At 36.5% G+C, this 22,772-nt stretch overlaps 1 protein-coding gene and 1 long non-coding RNA gene across 2 annotated transcripts in view; one reads left to right on the forward strand and one right to left on the reverse strand.

Moving 5' to 3' along the window:
• The window catches only part of LOC116167903 (carbonic anhydrase-related protein 10), a 348,976-nt gene that overhangs the window by 273,675 nt on the left and 52,529 nt on the right, over nucleotides 1-22,772 (reverse strand). The window lies entirely within an intron of this gene.
• On the forward strand, nucleotides 21,860-22,266 carry LOC116167906. The gene is made up of 3 exons (XR_004144671.1): nucleotides 21,860-21,957; nucleotides 22,014-22,143; nucleotides 22,193-22,266. It is a non-coding gene; the product is annotated as an uncharacterized LOC116167906 (long non-coding RNA).

Raw genomic sequence — 22,772 nt, forward strand, 5'->3', positions numbered from 1 at the left:
GTGGTAATTAATTATATTTGTTTCCGCACTCTAATCGAGCAAGGAAGTAGTTTATGTTAGGAGAAATAACGGAGAAGGAGGAACGGCCAACGTGCAGAAGTGTGCGTATAAAAATAATGAGCTCGAATGTCCCATTATCTAAATGTATAAATGTAAATGGTGATAGGTATAAAAATCGATCGCGCCCTTCGTGTCGATAATTTGTATCGTATATGTGGAAGGTGGGGATCGCAAAGTGGTATTTACACCGCCTGAGTGTGAGGTACGAATACATTATTCAACACTTCCATGTCCCTTATTCTCATATGCAAGAACGGAGGTAGTAAACTGTATTAACGCCAGAACGTATTCTGGCCCACCTGAGCTACTTCCTTCAGTCGTCTGGATAGGGTTCATTATTGAAGTGACACTTTGTGTTTTATGCAATCTAGTAACCGCTAAGATATCATAACCGTAAATTTCCAATTTTAAATTTTATGCCGCATTTGAATGAAGTCTACGATGGTTATTACACCTATATGGCGCACACACACACACAGTTCAATATTTAATCGGGCGAACCTAGCTTTAAAGTGATTTGTGCTAGAGGATCGTCTCGTGTAACATTTAAAGTCTAAAAACCTGCCTTTCACTATTATTATATGGGATTGGTTTAGTCTATTTCGAAAGAAAGTCGTAAAGACTATTGGCTTCGTGTGCAGTTCTGTTGGATTGCTGTAATACCATAAGACTTTCAACATCGAGGTGTAAAAGGTAGTAGTACATAGAGATTTCTGTTTATTTTGTTTCTTAGCGAAAGCATTTTTTGAAGCACCTACTTCAATTTTGACTCTTCTATTAAATAATATCGAAAGACGACAGTTGTTAAAATAAGGAAATATAAGTGTTAACAACTGTCGTCTTTCGATATTATTTAATACTTATATGCAAATTTATACATGGAATGGAGCAATGTCAATAACACTTGATTCTATCTATGAACAAAATTCCTGTCTTCGCTTAATTTTTGCATTAAGGAGACGGGTTCACATTAGTCACAAGTTAAAAGAATTAAAATGGGTAAGTATGTCTGATCGAAGGTTGTTACATTCTGCTTGTGTATATCATCGCCTAATTGCTTATCAAAAGCCATCTTACCTATTTAATAAAGTAACTCTTAGAACGGATGTCCATAGTATCAACATTAGATCAAAGAATATTATAACGGTACCGATTCATAAAACTGCTCTATATCAACGTTCATTCAGTTATAACATCTGCAAAATTTATAATTCCCTCAGTCCGGCTTTAAAATCAAGTCTTTACTGCAGAATCAATAAATTAATGGCGTTTTCTGTTCTTTTACTTGTTTCTCCAATATGTCTTAACTGCCATAAATGATTTAACAATTTATTTTAAAAGGGTGAAGTGGGAGAGCAGATGGTATGGATACCGTACCAATCTGAACTTCGCCCTTTTGGGTTGTCACATAAATTATTTTTTAGTTACTATCATAAACTTGTAAACGGCAACTCAATAAACGACTATTATTATTATTATTATTTTAACTACAGTACTTTGTATAAATCCTGTTCCGTTTAGGTACTGTGATATTCTCAGACCACCTCCGAAGGACCACGCAGCTTTCTAGAAAACGTGTGAACCCCATTTAATTTAATAACGGCCGGTTGCAAGACGGTTGGAATATACATGAATTAGGAAATCCGGAGTTACATATAAGCCGAGATTAGTCCATGATCGGGTTTCTCGTACTTAATCGAATCTTAGATTTTGAAATTCTAAAATTATTATAATCCAACGCCAGGTCGTTGTGAATTCACCCCTATTTTGACACAACACTAATTTGACGTTTGTGAGGTGATAGCGGAGTGTTAAATCTGTTGATCACAGTTACGGATCACATCAACAAAAATGAGGAAGGAGAAGTGCAAAAATTACACAGAGGTAGAGAAAGAGATTCTATTAGAAACGATCAAAAGATTAGTAAGTATAGTTAGTATAAATATTGTAATTTTATTCTATAATTTCTTTATGTATAACTGATGATAAGAAAATAATATACCTATACATTTCAGTTTTTCAACAATAGTAGAAAGTAAGGTAACAAATGGGCCATCGTGCGAGAAAAAAATGATGCTTGGAGAAAAATTGCTAACGCCCTCTCAAGTCTGCATCAAAACCCAATACTTCTTTTCAAATTCTCCCCAACAAGGTCTATTTCCCGTACCGTGGTCTTTGAAAATCGGAAGCGCTGTTTGAAATCGAGATCATCATAATTTTCCATTGGATTTGCCCTGTCTCTAAAAACTCATGGCCTAGGCAAAACCAATTCATCATTGTCGCTTTCCAGACTTGATAATGATGTATCTGACATTTCTACGTTCTATCTAGAGACTGCAATACTGGGTCGCAGGATCTCGAAATACCGGGATCCCGAAGCATTTTTACGGGATTAATCCCGTACAGAAATTAAGCGGGATCCCGCGGGATTGCAAAATTTACGACGTTGTTTAAAATGTATTAATAAAACGCGTAACGGAGAAGTGCAGATACGTACAGGTCGTCCGTAAATCAGTATCTCGAAAACAGCCATTTTAAATTTTTTTTTCTACGTCCATTGAATTTATCCGATCGAATCTTGGAACTTTAATTTGAAACTTTCTTCGATAGCTCTTTGTTACTAAAATATTGACCTATTTAAATATGGCGATTTTCACTTTTTTTCCAATTATCTACGAAACGAATTATTTTTTCAAAATATCGCGTCGGAATATCCACCAGCATCAAAAACTACACAACTTTGCCAATTTAACCGAATCTGTAGCTATAACAATAACAGAGATAACCATCCTACTCAATTTAAAACACCCTGTATACTCATCGATTGTTTATAAAAACTGTAGTAGTACAGTATGGCTGTATTAATTGTAGTGAATATTCTAGAAATCCAGATAAACATGGAGGCCTAAAGCGGATGCGACGCATCCTTTCCGGGAAATACGATATGTTTTGTTCGAGAATATTCGGTTAATCCGCACAAAATTGCATATTTCCCAATACATTTAAAATTTTGCGGGATCCCGCGGGATTAACATAAACGATCCCGCAAATACCGGGATCGAAATTTTGCCGCGGGATTGCATTCCCTAGTTCTGTTGTTATAATTCCAGTTTAATTCTCCGATTTGACGAATTAGAATAATTTTGATTTAATCAATGACTAATGTACGATTACAGGTTCGTGCAACCCAAAACCAACATAATCAGGGATTATAGTAGGAATAAACTTAGATTAGAATAATCAAGATTAGTTTAATCCAATACTTGATCATGCAACCAAAATTTTTGTTTAATCTCAGATTTGGCAAATAATCTTGGATTTCGATTATAATTCGCTTTCTTACAACCGGCCGTCAAACTTACAAATTATAGTAACTAAATCATGTGAGCCGACGAAAGTAGCGGCATTGGGCGGCAATATGGACGTGCAGTCGGTACAACGGACGGAGGAGCGGATGCCCCTGAGCAAGGTCGGCGGTAGGAACGGTCTCCAAGCATCTGGTAAACTGAATCAGAGTAACGGGAACTCCAGGAATCGAACGAGTTCAGCTAATGGCGGCGGTCACTTCGGGAAAACTAAAACAAAATTACGGTAAACTCCCTAACGGGAATGAAAACAACAAAGGACAAATTAATTAGCGGTATCTACGGGAAACCAAATGCAGGAAAATCAAACAGTATCCCCCCTATAATTAATGGAAGATGAAGTAGCCAAAAGGTTACTTTGTAATAAAACGGAGCGGTAGAAATTAATGTGTAACAAAAAGCAAAAGCTGCAGATACGGTGCGGAGTAAACTTAATGTAAGTGCAAAAATTAAACGGTATGAATGCAAAATAAATTTACGGAAAAGATCAAAATTACGATACTTGCCAGGTCCTCTCGATACTTTTGACTGATGACCAGGTTATGATTACTAGTTTGTCCCTGCGGAGCGTTTAGTACTCAATCCTGAGGGAGCTCTATATTATGCCCATCTGAGGCCTGCTGGTATGCTTTTTTTGCCCTTCTCCCCCGCCTCTTACTTGCCAATTCTTATATCCAGCACGTATTGTCATCGACTTTTCTGCGCCTGCGGAGTTTAGTAAATCGAATAAGTCATACTCTCTCTGGTTGGACAAGATACTGCCCCAGGCGAGGTGCTTAGCATTCAGATCTCCAGCTATGATGACCGGACCTTCATAAGTTATTAATATTGTTATAAGGAGGCTCATCTGGAACTAATATGACTGATGCGGAGATGTCATTCGCTATTTTGAACAGCACCTGCCTTTTCCTATAACGCTAAGAAATTGTTATGTTGGAGGGGGTACCTGGGATTTGGCTGTTGTTAAGGCCTGTTCTGCCATAGTTCAGCCGTTTACAGTTAATACATGCACACGAGGGTCTCGGACTTGCAGTATTTCAAGCGGTGCTTCTCAGCACAGCGCGAACATATCTCATTCTTTTTCAGGGCAGTTAGCTGTCATGTGCCCGAAGTTATTACATTTATAGCACCGCCTTACGTGAATGTGCTCTTCGCAGTGGGTAATTTTAAAATCCTCAAATTCCAAAACGGCTTCCATTAAATTCTGACAAACACTTAAAATGAACTTTGGGCCTAGAATCCAACAAAACTAATCGTGATTGGAACATGAGATTCCATTGGTCGTTAATAATGAATAACAAATAATAATTACTTGCGTTGAATACTACGGCCCGGCTTACAGCTGGATTATGCAGGGAGGCTCGAAGTAAAAAGTTTGAGAACCGCTGACGTAAATGATAAACTGTTAACAGTTTTGTGTATTCCTTCCTAACAGCTATGAACCCTTATAACAATTTACATTCGTTTATTGCAACTTGGTAAGAAATCAAAAATTTACTTTTTACCTCCTTCCGTTTGTGAATAAATAAGAATTACGCTTAAATAAACTGCAGCTGTGCGAACTGTAAGAGAAATGTACTTAATGAAGAAATAACACTACGCCACCAAGAAAATGCATCAGATTTGACTAAAGAGAAAAACGTCGAGAACTTTCGAAATTAAATTAAGCAAGACCCGCTCGTAATTTCATATTTATAACATCTGCGGTACGCTGGCGGTTTGGTTGACACCGCTGAAATATTATTTCATCCTTAATATCCTTCTTACGAAATACAGAGGAGAATTTCGCTAATTAGCTAGTCGAGAAGGTCGTCCCAACTTATTAGCGATAAGTGTTTATGAACAGTTTTGACAGTGATTTTTTTTTATTGTCGTTACGGCCGCGAACTTGTTCTTTTCTCGAGTGGAGTGTTTAATGGTTATTGAAAAATGGAATTTGTATTTTCAGATCCACCCCAAGTGTCGCTTCATCTCGGAAGTACATTAAATCCCGAAGACATCAAAGAGGGAGACGACGTTTACTTTGAATGCAACATTCGGGCGAACCCTAAAGAACACAAGATCACGTGGTTTCACGATGTAAGTAAATCCCCTCAGCTTGGAAACGTTTAATCCGAACGGTTGCATGTTGCAACCAGGATTTGTGAGACCCTATTGTCCTTTCCTTGCCTGTGATTATGTAGGATTTAGTGTCTTACTAATGTTGTTACATGCAGGATAATTAAGCGAGACATAGAAAAATTGACGTGTTTAAGATCGAGCGGTAATGTTTAAACACAATCATATAACTAGAATTAATCAGACATCAAAGGTAAAATTGAAATTTCTTTTTGGAGGAGATCGCTTATAAATGAAATTAAAAACCTCTTCGTAATCAGTTTCAAACATCAAACGTTTCTTTTGTATCAATGCAATGGCGTTCTTTCCTATTTGGACAAATATTTGCATTGGAATTGCGATTCTGCTGAAGTTTTTAAATTGCATGTTCATTCATTTAATTTAATTGCCCTTTTCTCATCTTGCGAGTGCCTCCTTCATTGTGTATTCACTCTTGCTTTTACCTTCGCGGCAATATTTCATTACTCCACTATAATTTGTTCTGAAATATAGACGTTGTGTTGTATGTAGTCAACATACTGAATATGAATCATATTTTAGTAAAATTGAGTCACGAAAAAGGAAATAGCTGTACTGCCGCAAAAAGAATATCAAAAAATTATACGTTATATTTTCCTTTATAAGAAACGAATACAATACTTCTGAACCTGTAATAACTACGTCATGGTTATAGCATAATAATGAATAGTTATGTCGAAAATTGCCTCTTTTTATAACAGGTCTCCGTGTATTACACTAATGGATACTAATTTTTATGCATTTATGAAATACGTTTTTTTGCCAAAGATCTCTATTTACAGTGAAAATGGAAGTGTAAATACAGAAAATACACGAGCTTCTAATTTGTGTTAAGCAAACATAAAGCCGCCAAATTGTGATCCATTAACACATTACACTTTTTAATGCATTTCTTATTGTTTCCTAGCATTTTCTCAAAACACTATGTTTCCCTTTCATAATTGAGGTTTGGTTTACACTGAATACAGCGCGATCATTGCTATTGTGGCGGCTGCGCAGACAACATTCTCTCTTTTCGCCTATTGTACGTGTTAATTAAAACTTATTCAATACAAAAATACCCAGTTTCGTACCAAGAGATCTCAAAATGTTAATAGGGCGACAAAATACATGTATTTTTGAATGATAAAATAACATTCATTTTATAGCAGAGGTTAAATTGGCATTTTAACAGGTTTAAATGAGTAGGCCAAGTCGTTCTTTAACCTTAAGAGTAGATAAGTTGATCGCTTTAACCGCAAGGGTAGATAAAATGAAACAGGTGATTGTGCATTCTAATGACACCTGTCATTCTTATTTCAAATGCGGAGCACGAGATAAAATGATGAACAATACAATGCTGTTTCTATGGAAACGACCGTAACGGCAGAACGGTGTTGCTATTTTTGACGTCTAAATTAAATTCAGAATTGTCGGAAGCTTTACAATGATTTATGTGGCTTCTGCTATAAAATAAAATGTTGTATTATACACGACGATAAAGAGAAACTAACCATCTCGTGAAATTCACTCAATGGTTAAAATATCCGTTTATCGTCTTGTATAATATACGAAAATGTAAAGTACATTAGAGAAAAATGAACAAACATACGAAATAGTACGAATTGCCTACTACCTACTATGGATCGAAGCTTATTCTTCCGGCCACTTTAAAAATCTCGTTATTCAATGCCTGCATGAGTCACAATCCCATTCTATTTCATGATATATGGATAATGCAGGTTTTTCGTTATATGGATCTATATTCTTTTGCTTGGTAAAAAAACTTCAAAACTAGTAATAGTCTAAAAGAAAATTAAAAATAATAGTTACGGACAATGAATCATCTAACTTCTTCCTATTGGGATATCTCCCACAAGGAGGAGGATGTTTTCGGCAATACCTCCTGTATTGCCCAGTTACCTCCAAGAACAAGACAGTCGTCACCGATTTCGCAGTTCCACCATCACTGTTTATGTCAGCGTGTGGTATCTCCCGAATACATAGCTCTCGACAAGTCGTTGTACGTGGGTGCACCATCCTGTTGACACCAACAGTTTCCAGTCTTTGCTTTTGTGTGTGCCGTATATTGTTGTATTCGTAATAAAAAATGCTACTGAATACAGTATGTACGTTTTTTACGGTCCATATTAAAAATTAAAGTTAATGATTTCTCCGAAACGAAACGTTGAATCGAAAATCTCTCAATGGTGCTCAAAAAGTGGCAATGAGAAAGTGTTTTTTAAAATTTTTTTGTATCTGTTCAAATAACATCATAATAAAAATAAAAACGAAATCTGCAAATTTCGGGTTTTCTTCTAAAGTAATCGGAATTTTCTTTAAAGCATGATAATAACTCTTCAATTGCACATCTTGTTTCGAATTTGACCTTCGTCGTATCTTCTATGGTTTCGGAAACAATTAAATAGCATGGGATAGCATTCTTTGGTTCTGTTATTCCATTCCTAACCCCATAAGAGACATGTGCTGTGATTCCAATGTGACGCTATTCGGTGTATTTGTGATGTTAATGAACGTGGTCAGGACAAACAGCCCATGCCTTCCATATGCCGGTCATTTTCCCTATTCCAAACATCGAGGATGTTACAACACACCCATAAATGCATGGAGAAACTGAAGGGCTTCGGACAGTTCAGGGTCAACCTGTTGACAGATGTAATGGATTGAAATCTCTTTAAAGGTCTTTCCCGACCCAAAACGTATCCATATAACTCTCACATATTCCACCATTCAAAGCATCCACGTCTGTGTCTACCAGTGGTGTAGCTAGGGTTGTAGCATTGGAAGGGCTGAGCCCTCTAGCGTTGGTGTATTTCCGGGCGGGGGAATTTATCGCAGGTGAAAATTGGGGGGGGGGGTGCATTTAGTACATCAAAAAAGGAGTGAATGCTAGGATCAATGAATTATTCTTTTACCCATGTCTCTTCAAAATATTTTAATAAATACGAACAGCAATTATTTTTATTTATCATGTATGATGATGCCGCATAGACGAATGTGTTAATTCTAGTCGACGTTGTTTTCGAGACGCAAACTCGTCGATGATACACTCAATACACAATTTTCTTGTATCTTCTTTCTCAATCGATAAAATTGCCAAGGACGATAATTTGTCCTGCCTCATACTATTCCTCGTATAGTTTTTCGTCCTGGATAACACACTGAATGATCTTTCGCACGAGGCTGTGGACACTGGAATCGTTATCGCTATTTGCAGCATTTTATGTAGATTCGGTAAAACGATTCAGGTCGCTTAGATTCCAAACCCATTATATAATTTTTTGCGACCAAGATTTTCCCTATGTGGGAAATCTATTTCATAGTGATCACAAAATGCTCGTAAACTATCTTTGGATAAATACTTATCTGAATCTTCCGTAATTAAATTTGGAGACATTGAGCTGATTCCTTTGAAAATGTCTCTGTTCGAGCTGAAGCGATCGTTTATTTCCCTCAAAGGTCTGTCAATAACAGGGTAAAATAAGGTCACCTTGTACTGGTTCTTTGCACTAATTTGCGGTTTTTTATTTCTTTGTCCAGAAGATGAACATAGAAGTCATTCAGAGTTGATGGCGTACGTCTCTGACGTTTCGTTACGTCGGGTACATACGACATACACTTTCTTGGGCAGAATCTTCGTCAATCTTCACATTCAGAGATTCTGCGAACTTATTTGCATCGGAATAAATTCTTTCGTAGGTATTTTCACCGCGCAGTTGTTGAAGAGTTGTGACAACAGCGGCTACCCCAGCGATTGCTTCTGCCACATCCAGATTGGGTGACTGAAGTGTATCACTTAAGATTTCAGTAATCGATAATACTTAGAATTGCGGCGGTTTTCTTAACTTGCTCGCAATTTATCGTTATTTTGGTAAAGGTTTCCTAACAAACTGAACGTAGGTACGCCATTTTGCCGTGGATGTTTCCCTTTACAAAATAACAGTAATTTTTCAGGTTCGTGTCGGTGTGAAAAATCTTCTTTTTCTCTCTTCAAAGTACTTAGGACTTACCTTCTGTACCTCTTTAACCCGCTAGCTTAGATAATAACATGGGTGCAAACAGGAAGATAATTCGTTCTATTCTAGCTCACGGTATAACATTCATTAATCATAAAAACGTAACCAAAATTTGGAAGAATGTTGTTTTGACGTTACTACTCTCATATGCTTCCGAGATTGGTATGTAAAGGCAACAATTTGGGTTTCCTTTATAAGCAAACTTCTTGACCTCCTTGAGAAATTACAGAGAATTAACATTAATTATCCTTAATACCTTTATTTGAAAGTCAATGGATTTAAAACATATAAATATCTCCGCCCTTAAAAGAACGGTAAAGCTTAATAATCAAAAATAACGGACATTTCCTTTAACTGGTACCTTAATCAAATTTAACTGTTATACAATCCCCTAAAATACATAAAACCCCAAAAGTCAAATATAAAATTGTTCAGATCGATCAAAAATACGCAAACTTCACGATTTAATCAAGTTTATCAGATATAAAACTGCAAATTCTACCTTAATTCATCTCGGTAATGGCGTTGCTTCTTATCTAATCGCCTTACATCCGCTGGGAACAGGTTGGTGACCTCGCATTCCAGGCGTTCGCTTTTGTCGTTACAGGAAATCAAACTGGTGGTGGTGGACTGCCAAATTTCCCAAATCTAATCTTCTCAAGGTGGAAATACCCAAAAATACTCGCTGGCGGAAAACAATACGCCGGCGGGAAAAACTAACGCTGCATAGGCTCCTCTTCCAGGCTGGGAAACAAACTACGTTGGCACGCAGACCCCAAATTCCATCCTTAGATAACGATGTGGGCGTAAAATATCTCGATAACTTTATTTACGCTGTATCAATTTTAAAACGTTCGGCGACGTCACACTACCACTTTTGACATTTTGTTGCGTATTGAAATCGTAGTACGCTAACTGCGTATACCGCGTACTGCAAATTTCCAGACACTAATCACCACCTTTACTACTCGATGGTTGAACGCCGACTCCTGCACTTTTTTACTCCGCATAAAAATTCCCCTCGCACCGTATAAATCGCATTCATATAAAAATGAAACAAAAGCACTTTAAAAATAGAATCTGTCCTTTGCACTTTATATCTAAGTTACATTGTAATCAAAAAATTCTTTCTAGGACGTAAAGAACGTGTAAATTTGGTTTTAAAAAACTCCAACCCATTACAGTACCCCCTCCTTGTTTTTGATACAACTGGTCTGTTGAATCGAAAACAACATACTAAGAGTTAAAAGCAAAACATTCCTATAAAAAAATCAAACTTATTTACAAAATATATATACAGTGAAAATAGAATTTTCAAAATTGATAACAAAGGATCTCAGGTATTAGGTTTGGTTAGGTATGGTATAGGTTGCTACCGGTAAGTTTATGGTACTACTGGGTGGTTCTGATACCCTATACTTCTTTAAATTTACGACATTATGTACTCCTCTGTTTCTTTCTCTTTTTCCAATCTCTTTGGTTTACTCTCATGATGCTCTTCATTGATTCTTTTTCAATTCCTTCTATCTTGAAATTTTTCTCCACTATTTCTTCTTCATTGCTCTCTTCAATTCTTCTGCGAGGTACTGGTTCCTCTAACTCTTGTAGTGTTCAATCATTTTCCCCCGTTTTAGGTAAATCGACATCTTGTGGTTTTCTTTCATCTACCTTCTCTTGTCTGTCACCTATTTTTTCTTCTTGCAACTTAGGTTGGTCTTTGTCCTTTTCCACTTCTTGTTCTGAACGATGTTGATTCCTTTCTGCTAATTCAATCTGGAGTTCCAAATTTATCTGTTGTACTTTGAAAAGATCTTCATGTGCTTTAGCCAATTTTTCTTCTAAATCTTCTACTCTTTTCTGCCAAATTTTGCTTTCTTCGGGTCGCTTCTCCACCCCCTCCAACTTTCCTAAGACCATTGGTTTGTATGTGCTTTCTTCTTCCGTTCTATCAATAACTTCTTCTATTTCTGAATCGTCATCTTCACTCGTAATTGCTTGATTATTTGGTAAATGATTTTCTTTGGGTGTTGTATTGGCTTTGCATTGGTTATAATATACTTTTATAAAATTAACTAATTGTTGCTGCTCCTGCTGTTGTTGCTGCTGGCCAAGTGGAGCTCCTTGTCCAGTAGCATCTAGTTTCCCTGGTCGTTTCTTCTTGGCTGATTATCTACAGCTCCTTCATGTTGCCTCCGGTCATCATAACTTCTGCTGTATGCTCCATAATTTCCTCGTCCCCTTCCATAATTCACTGGGTTGGCCTCTCTTCTATTGTCTTGTTGATAATTATTTCGGTTTTGGTAATTTCTTTGGTCTTGATCTCTTCTTTCATACTGTTGTCTATTTTCTCTTCTGTCTTGATTTTCTCGGTTTCGGTTTTGATAAGGTCTTTGATCTTGATCTCTTGTTTCTGGCCTGTTTGAATCTCTTCTCCAATCTCTATTAGTTTCTTGAATTTTTTCTAAAATTTCTGTCAAATTCTTGATCGTTTTTGCTTGGGCCGCATATAGTACCATCTGGATGTCTCTTGGGAAATGATCTACTAGTGCTTCTATTAGCTGATCTTCCTTTATTCTTGGTTCCAGGTGTGCAGTTTTCGATACCCAGTACCACACATGGTCCGTGTAACTTCCATTCCTTGCATTATATAGTCTGGGCGTATTTAGTTGATGCCGGATTTTATTTTGCTTCTCCGTTGACCAAAATTGTTCCAAAAATTCTCTCTTGAATTCTTTAAAATTTCTCCATTCGCTTTGATGTAGGTCGGTCCACGCTTTAGCACATCCCTCCAAATAATCTTCCATTATATTCATTTTCTGTTCTTTGAGATGCATATTCATCCAATAATTCTCTAGGGATTTCAAAAAATTAACCGGGTGCACACTTCGGAAGCTTCCATCAAACTTCTTTGGTTTCAATGTTGTTAATCCCTCAGTTTTGTAAATGATCGTACTCGCCTTCTGTGTATTAATCGGTTTCTCTTCTTTTATTTTTTCTTTTATCTCTTCAATTTCTTCTGTGTTTCTTTCCACTTTGTTGTCGAGGTCAGTTATCTTCTGATCCGTTATTTTTTCCTGTTTTGCTATCTGGTGTTCTACTTTCTTGAACTCGTAGTCCACTTGCTGTGTGAAACCAACGTGCTGCTGATGTAAGCCTTCAATTTTCTTTTCATGAATCGTAAATCTTCGTTCGCATTCTTGTTTTTGACCTCTTATTTCGTTTCGTAACTGTTCGATATTCTTTTCTTGAGTTTTGATAATCTGTTCTTGTCCTGCTTCCATTTTGTTTTCTAGATGTGCTTGTCCTGTTTCCATTTTGTTTTCTAGATGCGCTTGTCCTGTTTCCATTTTGTTTTCTAGATGCGCTTGTCCTGTTTTCATTTCTTGTTGCATTCCTTGTATTGCTTTCATTAAGATTGACAAATCCATGTTTTGTATATGGGCTACTGGAGCTGCTTCTAAAATTTCTTGGCTTTCTTGACTAAAAACGATGTCCTCACTCGCTTGTGTGCCCTCCATTTTGTTTTTCTGTATTGCTCGATCAGCTTTCTTAAACCCGGACCGTAATTCCATAAAATGATTGTAATATTTGATTTTCTTTTTTCTTGTTTCTTAAAAAGTTTCTTCGTTGCTCTGCTGGTATAATTTGCATGAAACTCTTCTTTACAGGCGTTGATGGTTCGAAGCCCACCGATTGGGTGCCATTTGCGGCGGTTTCCTTAACTTGCTCGCAATTTATCGTTATTTTGGTAAAGGTTTCCTAACAAACTGAACGTAGGTACGCCATTTTGCCGTGGATGTTTCCCTTTACAAAATAACAGTAATTTTTCAGGTTCGTGTCGGTGTGAAAAATCTTCTTTTTCTCTCTTCAAAATACTTAGGACTTACCTTCTGTACCTCTTTAACCCGCTAGCTCAGATAATAACATGGGTGCAAATAGGAAGATAATTCGTTCTATTCTAGCTCACGGTATAACATTCATTAATCATAGAAACGTAACCAAAATTTGGAAGAATGTTGTTTTGACGTTACTACTCTCATATGCTTCCGAGATTGGTATGTAAATGCAACAATTTGGGTTTCCTTTATACGCAAACTTCTTGACCTCCTTGAGAAATTACAGATAATTAACATTAATTATCTTTAATACCTTTATTTGAAAGTCAATGGATTTAAAACATATAAATATCTCCGCCCTTAAAAGAACGGTAAAGCTTAATAATCAAAAATAACGGACACCTCCTTCAACTGGTACCTCAATCAAATTTAACTGTTATACAATCCCCCAAAATACATAAAACCCCAAAAGTCAAATATAAAATTGTTCAGATCGATCAAAAATACGCAAACTTCACGATTTAATCAAGTTTATCAAATATAAAACTGCAAATTCTACTTTAATTCATCTCGGTAATGGCGTTGCTTCTTATCTAATCGCCTTACATCCGCTGGGAACAGGTTGGTGACCTCGCATTCCAGGCGTTCGGTTTTGTCGTTACAGGAACTCAAACTGGTGGTGGTGGACTGCCAAATTTCCCAAATCTAATCTTCTCAAGGTGGAAATACCCAAAAATACTCGCTGGCGGAAAACAATATGCCGCATAAGCTCCTCTTCCAGGCTGGGAAACAAACTACGTTGGCACGCAGACCCCAAATTCCACCCTTAGATAACGATGTGGGCGTAAAATATCTCGATAACTTTATTTACGCTATATCAATTTTAAAACGTTCGGCGACGTCACACTACCGCTTTTGACTTTTTGTTGCGTATTGAAATCGTAGTACGCTAACTGCGTATACCGCGTACTGCAAATTTCCAGACACTAATCACCACCTTTACTACTCGATGGTTGAACGCCGACTCTCCGCACTTTTTACTCCGCATAAAAATTCCCCTCGCACCGTATAAATCGCATTCATATAAAAATGAAACAAAAGCACTTTAAAAATAGAATCTGTCCTTTGCACTTTATATCTAAGTTACATTGTAATCAAAAAATTCTTTCTAGGACGTAAAGAATGTGTAAATTTGGTTTTAAAAAACTCCAACCCATTACACCTTGTAGAAATTTGTTAGGTTGCCTTATGTACACAATGTTATGTACTCGTCCAGATCTATGTACACCAATAAATCTTTTAAGTAGATATCAAAATAAAAATAATAAAGAACTCTGGCAATGCTTAAAAGGGATTCTACGTTATATCAAAGGTACAATCAATCTCAAGTTAGTTTTTAAAAGAAGTGATACGGATCAATTATTAATTGGTTACGTAGATGCCGATTGGGGTAGCAACGATCTTAATCGTAAAAGTATCACAGGGTATTTGTTTAAAGTTTTTGAAAATTCATCCACTGAGGCTGAACACATGGCATTATATGAAGCAATAAAGGAAGCGGTTTGGCTCAAGTCCTTATTAAATAGCGTTCTTATAAAATGCGAAAAACCAATCACAATCTTTGAGGATAATAACGGTTGCATTGCAATTGCAAATAATCCCACTTCGCATAAATGCTCAAAGCAAATTGATATCAGATACCATTATTTATATTTATTTATTGTTGGCATTGGCACTGAGCGTAACTTAATTAAACGGCATTAAGTATACTCTGCATTTTATTATTAATCCAATAAAAGGTCAAGAACAATTCAAAATTATTTGTAGGTATGTTGCAAACCTCCAGATGTTTTGGAAATCTCCGTTGTTTTGCACTTTCTGTTAAGGTTTTGGAAGAAAATTAACGAAGGAACTCAAACATTTGGATTGCTTGAAAAGATCTTTGCTTTGGTTTCCTCAACCACCCAACATTTTGTTACATATTAATTATTACACCGTCTATAATTTATCCTAATATACATGATTCTTCGATGCTTAAATAGTATTATTTTTGAAAAATTGAAAATTTAGTGGTCAATCAGGTTTTTGTATTATTATTTGTAAGTTAGCCTTTGTGAGGCCTATACATTAAGAGCAGTTTCCGCTTCCGGAACCAGGAGAGCAACACCTCTTTGATAATGCATTGAATTAATTGGACTGTTATACATGATACACAGATATACATTAATAATAAAAAAAACATTGAATTAACTCCATTTTTAAAAAAGAGTAGAATTTTTCAAATATGAGACACAAAGAATAGTATATTAAGATACAAGTGTAGGTATAATAAAGTCTTTAAAGCACGCGCAACGAGTTTAATGGCACGACGCCAAGCGGAGTGCCTTTAACGTTGCAAGTTCTTTAAAGACCAATATTATACACGTGTATCTTATAGTATTTTTTATTATACCTGCAGTATAATTTAAAAATAGGAAATACATGTCTAATTAATTGGGTGTTGGTCATTTCACAATTGCCATGGAAATTTCACTTGACGTTTGCCTATAAAAATCATCGTCTTTGTGAATAAAAAGATTTCCGTTGAAAAAGATAATACACCGTCCATTAAATCGCTTGTTGTAAAATCTAAACAAACGTTGGTAGGTATAAAATCCAAATCCAGTAAAGCCTATTATAAAGAATATGAAAAGTTGTTTCCATGGATGAATAGGAAGTTACTTACGAATAAAGTCTTAAATGCATCGATAATGCTGGCATATATGAAGAAAATGTCAAAGGTATTTAAATCTTCTGTCTTTTGGTGCATTCATTCAAAACTTCAAACAATGCTGCGATTAAAAAGTGGAACAGATTTGGAAGCATACCCTAAATTACGCGCGTTTGTGAAAGCTTCAACCAAAGAATAGGTACAAACCAAAGAAATGTTCTGCATTTACAGAAAGCGACCTAAGAGGATTTTTTATTTCACCCAGATGACAGTTTCAAAAATCATACTTGACGTGTGTTTTAAAGGCCTTTTTTCGCACGCATTTGAATGTTTAAAACGGAGATTGTGATTCAGGTATAACAAAAACTATTTTTTCCTAAAAATCGGTAGTTACTTTTCCCCACCTATATATGGGTAGGTAATAGTTAATTGTACAACTAGTTTTCAAAGTGATACTTTTTTCTGGAATTTGCAGCAAATGAAAAAATACGTTTTGAGGACGTATTGTACACGAAATTTTGTTGCAATTGGTGTCGGTGGGTAAATTTCGCAACGGCGGTAGAGGAAACCCTAAATCTTCCACCCACACACTAATGGCCCATCCTGTATAGCTGGCAGCATTCTTTCTAGAATGTTCTCGAGTGCCCAAGGACGCTTCAGAATGTTCTAGAACAAACACGTCATCTTTCCATGAAAGATTGCGTCACATTCGCCTTCGTTCTTTATTGCCCGTCACTAATCTTTCATGGCACTCCGATGTCTATCGGGATTTCTGGAATATTCGCTATAATATGATAACATATGCAAGCAAACAGAAGGTACATTTCAAATTCGCGTTAAAACTGATAAAAACAAGAGACATTTTAAAAACTATACTTTCATTGACCGAAAATTAATTTTTTTCTCGATCACGGGCACTGCAGATACGAAAAAATTACAAAAGACCAAACAGTTTCTAAACATACCATACAATTATTTTTCTTATTTTATAATCTACCACCTCGCGGCGCACCGAAGAAAATGGAATGTGACCCCTCAAAAAACTATAAACATCGTGTACGTCAGTAGCGAAGCTTTTGCGGACATATTTTCAGTCATAAAATAATCCAAAGAATTAGCCCCCTCCCTACGTACATAATATGTAGGATCACCCTGTACATCACCGATTTTTGTATCGTTGTCAATAGGTCAGCGAAAATCGAGTAAGTCAGTGGGAAAGAATAACTGGGGCAAACAAAAATATACGATAAATTATGAAAAATGGTTTATGTTTAATAAAAGAGGAGATACAGAGCGATAATAAAATTTATTACACATGTATTCAAGCCATGAAAACTTCTTTATTGTTGCAGTGGCACACAACATAGAAACATTGTCTTTAATACAAATTTCCGCACTGGAAACCATGCTATATTTTCACGCGTCCCTTGCAAATAACAAGGTGAAAAGCGGAAAACTTAACGTTTGCGAAGTCGAACAAAAAAGATTCTCATTTGGCTAGACTGTAAGGCACCGGTTTTGGCAGTTGGAAGCACCGGCGTTTGCCAACCCCAAGATGAAATCCGTGATTTGTCGGACTTCCAGCTAACGTCGGTTTTATCAGTACGCTCCCCCCGAAAAAAAACACCAATCTTACAGAGCTCACCGTATTTCGGCGACGCGACGAACGTATAACCGGCGGATGAATTATTAAAACGGATTATCCCGAGGGGATGAATAGAGAGCTTCATTTTCGACCGTAAAGAATAGATGTAAATTTCAGCTTGTTTTTTTAAATTAAAAAAACACTTTGCATTCGTTTCAATTTACCGTGTAAACACAGTTCCAAACTTTTTCTGATCGTTCAATTTTAGCCGTCACGACCACTTAATTATAAAGTTGGGAATTTTTTAATTTGTGTAGTTTTAAAACGGGAATATGTGTTATCCCCTCCGGAATTATAAATCGACCCCGAACTGTGTTTCTGAGGACTTAATGTACTGTTTTAATGGTCGACGTTAATGGCTCTCGTAGAGCAGCTATATAAAAATAATAGCGATGAATTTCAAATTTTATGTCGTTTTTCGATAATTGCTGAGTTTCAGCTTACGAGAGGAAAAGAGTGATTATTTGTGAATAGTTTGTCATAAAAATGTTGAATAAAACATAATTTTGTATACGTAGCGAATAGCGCAATTTCGCATCCTTTCCTGTAATAAATTGCGTTTATTTTTATTCTTCGGTTTTCCGTCAAATGTGATACTATTTTGTAGAAATTGATGAGAAACACTTCTTTATTGCACATCAAATCGTACGGGAATGTATTATTTGCGTCATCTTTTGGTTACAAGGTGTAGAGTAATTAGGAGCGCAATGGTTTTTAGCAAATGTATCCAATAATCATCAAAAGAAGGACTGTAACAATGCTACCCCTTGGGAACTCCCTGGGACACCCCACAAACGCAAATGAATCTTAAAATTCTATAGTAGAACGTGGCACGGGTGTTTCAGGAAAGGAAAAACAAAAATCAGCGTCGCTCATGAATTTTGCAAGAAGCGTTTTTGTGCAACACCGTGGAATGTATTTCGGCTGAAGTCGCCATAAAGCATAAATCAATTCGAATTTATACACTGCTTTAATGGGCAACGTTAAGGGTTCTTGTAACGGAGAAGGATTTCTTTACAAGGGACAAACACAATGACGTTTACGGCTCTTTATTAAAAAGATGTAGGATGGGAAGGCATTGGGTTTTTTAAACTCGGTTTACAGGAGTTTAAAAGGAGTTTTTTAATTTCAACGTTAATTTAAACAAGGAGAGAATGTACTACATGATTTCAGTAGGGCAAAATTAAAATCTGCAGCGATGCATTGTCTTAACCGTAGGATGGATTTTCCTATACCTATGTCTGAAATAAACGAGAAGTATACAAGGTTTTGATATAAATTTAAAGGATGCATGAATACTTTCAATCTTCACTGTTGCACGTACAGGTATGGGGAAAAGCGGGAAAATATAGTAGTGGATTACCTGGCCCTTTATACATACAGGGTGGTTCAAATTCGTGGGTCACCATTGGGATTTTCGTAACGGTGAGAGATACAGTGTAGGTTAAAGTTGTCCACTAAAAAAACATGCCATTTTTGAAAACTTCCTGAAAACAACTGAGAAATCACCGAATCAAATTTCGTTTTCACTTTCCCTAGCTCAAACAGTCGAAATCTTTGGCTTTCTGGTAACGGTCGATGTGACTATATGCGAACCTGTACTATATGAGACCGGAAATGGGGTGACTGCGGTTTTGACAGCTAAAAAAAGCACGAATTAATTGTCTTTAACCTTTTTACCGGTTGCCGTTTAATGTATATCTAATAACACCCCATATACTCAAGAGAGATGCACAGTTTTGATTGACAAACTTGTTTTACTAACGTAAGTAGCTACTCCAAATATAACTCAATGAACGTTTAGCACCTTGGACCCCAGCGCTTTCGTGGTAACGATTTAAATGAGATGATGTTAATCCGGTAATGTTACGAAACGAATTTTTTTGCTTCACTTCGCACTGTTAAAATTTATATCAGCCGGGCTGTCGACTCCGCTACGCAATTAAGTTCCTTTTTTTTCATAAACCAGTCACTTATTATTAGCTTAGTTGTAATGGCAACTAAGCATCCCCCACAATAACTTAGGCGAAATTGTTGGTGCAGATTTTCTGGTTGCGCGGTCAACGATTCTTTTATATGGCGTGGTTATATTTTCGATTGGTATTTCAAATTGAAAACAAATGTTCACGCGATCTCAAAACATAGCCCACACTCCCCCCCCCCCCCAACTCGCACTCACAAAATTGGGGAAAAATTTCGTGTTACGCGATCTAAAAATCGCCACGCTTACGTTACGTAGGTTTGCCTCGAAAGTTTGGCTAACCGGCAACACTGTAACGAAGCACTCGTCTTCTGCCTCGAAGTTAGTTATCACTCTGTAGATGAACACCCGGTATCTAGAAATCGCGCCGAAATTGTGTTGGTTTTAGGAGTTAAAGATAGTAGGTAAAGGTAATTGATTTGATTTCTAGAGTTATGTTTCAACCGCCGTTACCGTAAACGAAAGCTGTAATTAATTCGCCGTTTGCAACCGTTCCCGTTAAGATATTTCAATTATCTTTGTTCCGCCCGATAGGTTTTGTCATTTAGATTTAGAAGACGAGAGGGAATTAAAATTTTAGAAGTTCAGCTCTGTTAAGTCATCGTTAGCAGGTTTTAGTTTATATGATAATTTAAAACAAGCATTCAAACTGCAAAGTTTACGCCGGTATCAGTTTGATAACAGACCTCCAAGATTCCAAGAGACAATGTTAAATCGAATTATGAATTTAGAATTAATATTATCCGGCAAAGTGTAATTAGCGGTAGCTGGTTAAATGAGATGCAGTAAACAGCATCCGATTCAGTCGTGAAGGGTTCCAACAGAGCGCTCTTACTTAATTTAAATATTAGGACCAATTACAGATTTTTAGGACGTCCGTAAGCCGCAGAATTAATTCAAGAAGTTTTAATTTTTGCACAGTATTAACCGAATACGCCGGCCGGCTGAGAATTCCTAAGTTCCCGCTCCGTATTTTGGAAAGTGTATATAAGATAAATGCTTAATTTCGAGGGTGTTTTGCTAGTGACATTTGTAGATACCGCATGAATTTTGATACTCTCCGTACATTTATTTTGAATTAAATTTACGGCACCGTATTTACCGCTTTAGCAGATTACTAATTTTAACAAACAAGCTTAAAAGACTAAAGCGACCACCTGTTACAGTGGAAACAAATAACTGAAGCGGAGAGGAGCAAGTGAAAAAAAAAGTTGTGGAGCAGAAGAGAGAAACAGATAAAGAAAAATGATAGAGAAAGAAAGAAGAAGGGGGAGAGTTGATAGAACAGAAAAAAGTACTAAAGTATATGTAAAGGAAGAGATTGAGAAATGGAAAGAATACGAACTCAGGAAAATAAAATTAAATGCTTAGGGTACCAAAAGCAAGGAAATAATGGGGCAAATGTGCAAATTAGTTCAAGATACTGATTTTAAGTGCAAAAGATTTACCAATAGACTTCAATAAAGTTGATTGATAGAGGAGCAGGCGGGTAAACATATTTTTTGTCACTCAAATGTGTCGATTTACAAAATTTTCCTTGATGCATCCGCTTGGTCGAATATGCGGACCACCCCAACCGTTGGATAGTCGCCTCTTACGACATGCAGTGCCACTGCAGTAGGGGTATTCTTTCCCGCCCCTACATGGGTAAAATGAACGAAAGGGAAAAATCGCTCAAAAGGAAGGACCAAAGAAAAGCTGGGGCTCGCACAGAAGGGCCAACAATTCTTGACAGGACCACAAACTCTCTCAGAAATTTACGAAATTTTGTAGGTGTATTCTTTATGAATTTAGGAACAACAGCAATATTTCTCTGTGCTATGACTTTATCCATAATCGCACATTTAGAAGCCTTCATTGATCTGTAACAAAACTTAGGTTTAATTTGAGTGAAAATTGACTAAAGGATACCTACAGTGTGGCAAGAGCATCACAAGAAATTTTCTAGCAAGACAAAACAGAAAAGTGATATAGGTCGACAAGAAATATAATAATGAGACAAGAAGCAGTTTGGTGAGAGTAATAATTAATATCACTAATGGTAACTAAATTTCCGTTAGACCGTAAGATAAATTAAGATAAGAGTGTCATTTGATTAGTAATGGGAAAATATCAACACAATTCAGACCTATATAATCAGTGCGTACCTGGAAAAGAACATTCAGTTGTTCTCTCGACACAGAAACCAAAATGAAAGCTGCATTTTTGGTAAGATTGTCTGTAGTAGGTTCTAAATTGTAATGCACCTCATTGTGAAATTGCAGATTACTTTTGTAATGGCCATCTTCGCTTTAACCATGGCCAATCCATCGCCAAATCCAAACCCAATTCCCCAACCAAGACCTCAGTACTGGAATTACGGCTACGGAATCGGAATGCCGTACTACAGATTAGGTAATGGAATTAATGAACCGTTAACGTAGGTAATTTATATTATTTGTAGATTATGGGTACTACTTCTAATGGAGAATGTTATTTCGCACAAGATTCGCAGTGGAAATAAATTTTTATGTTGAATTTCTGCCTTTTATTTTCCTAAAAGATGACGGAGCCTTTTTGAAGACCTTAGAAGCTGTGAGCGACTTAAAAAAAAAGGTGTTTACAGACCCCTAAATGCACTTACATACAGTTGTAATCAATTATAAAAAGAAATGTAATTTAACACTGCAAAAGGCAACATGACATTCGTTCATAGCAAGACATTAACATTCGAAATCATTAAGGGGGGATTATTTGATTGTACCATCAACACTCTGAGATGCTCTTATTTATGAAACTCAAAATTCGGTGTCAGGGGGCACGCAACAGGGCGGCTTTTACATTTTCCATGATCCATTAGGCACGATTGTTTCCAAGCAAATCCGATTGCATGAAATGGCATGAAAATTAATAATATTGGAAAAATTCTATTTCGTATAAGACCAATAATATATAACCAGAGAATAACGAATGGGATTTGCTTTTTAGTACTAATCATAAAAACAAATATCGTGCTCGTATATATTGTCATCGAGGAAAACGTA

This window comes from Photinus pyralis, unplaced genomic scaffold, assembly GCF_008802855.1.
Source record: "Photinus pyralis isolate 1611_PpyrPB1 unplaced genomic scaffold, Ppyr1.3 Ppyr1.4_LG4, whole genome shotgun sequence".
Classification (NCBI taxonomy): Eukaryota; Metazoa; Arthropoda; class Insecta; order Coleoptera; family Lampyridae; genus Photinus; species Photinus pyralis.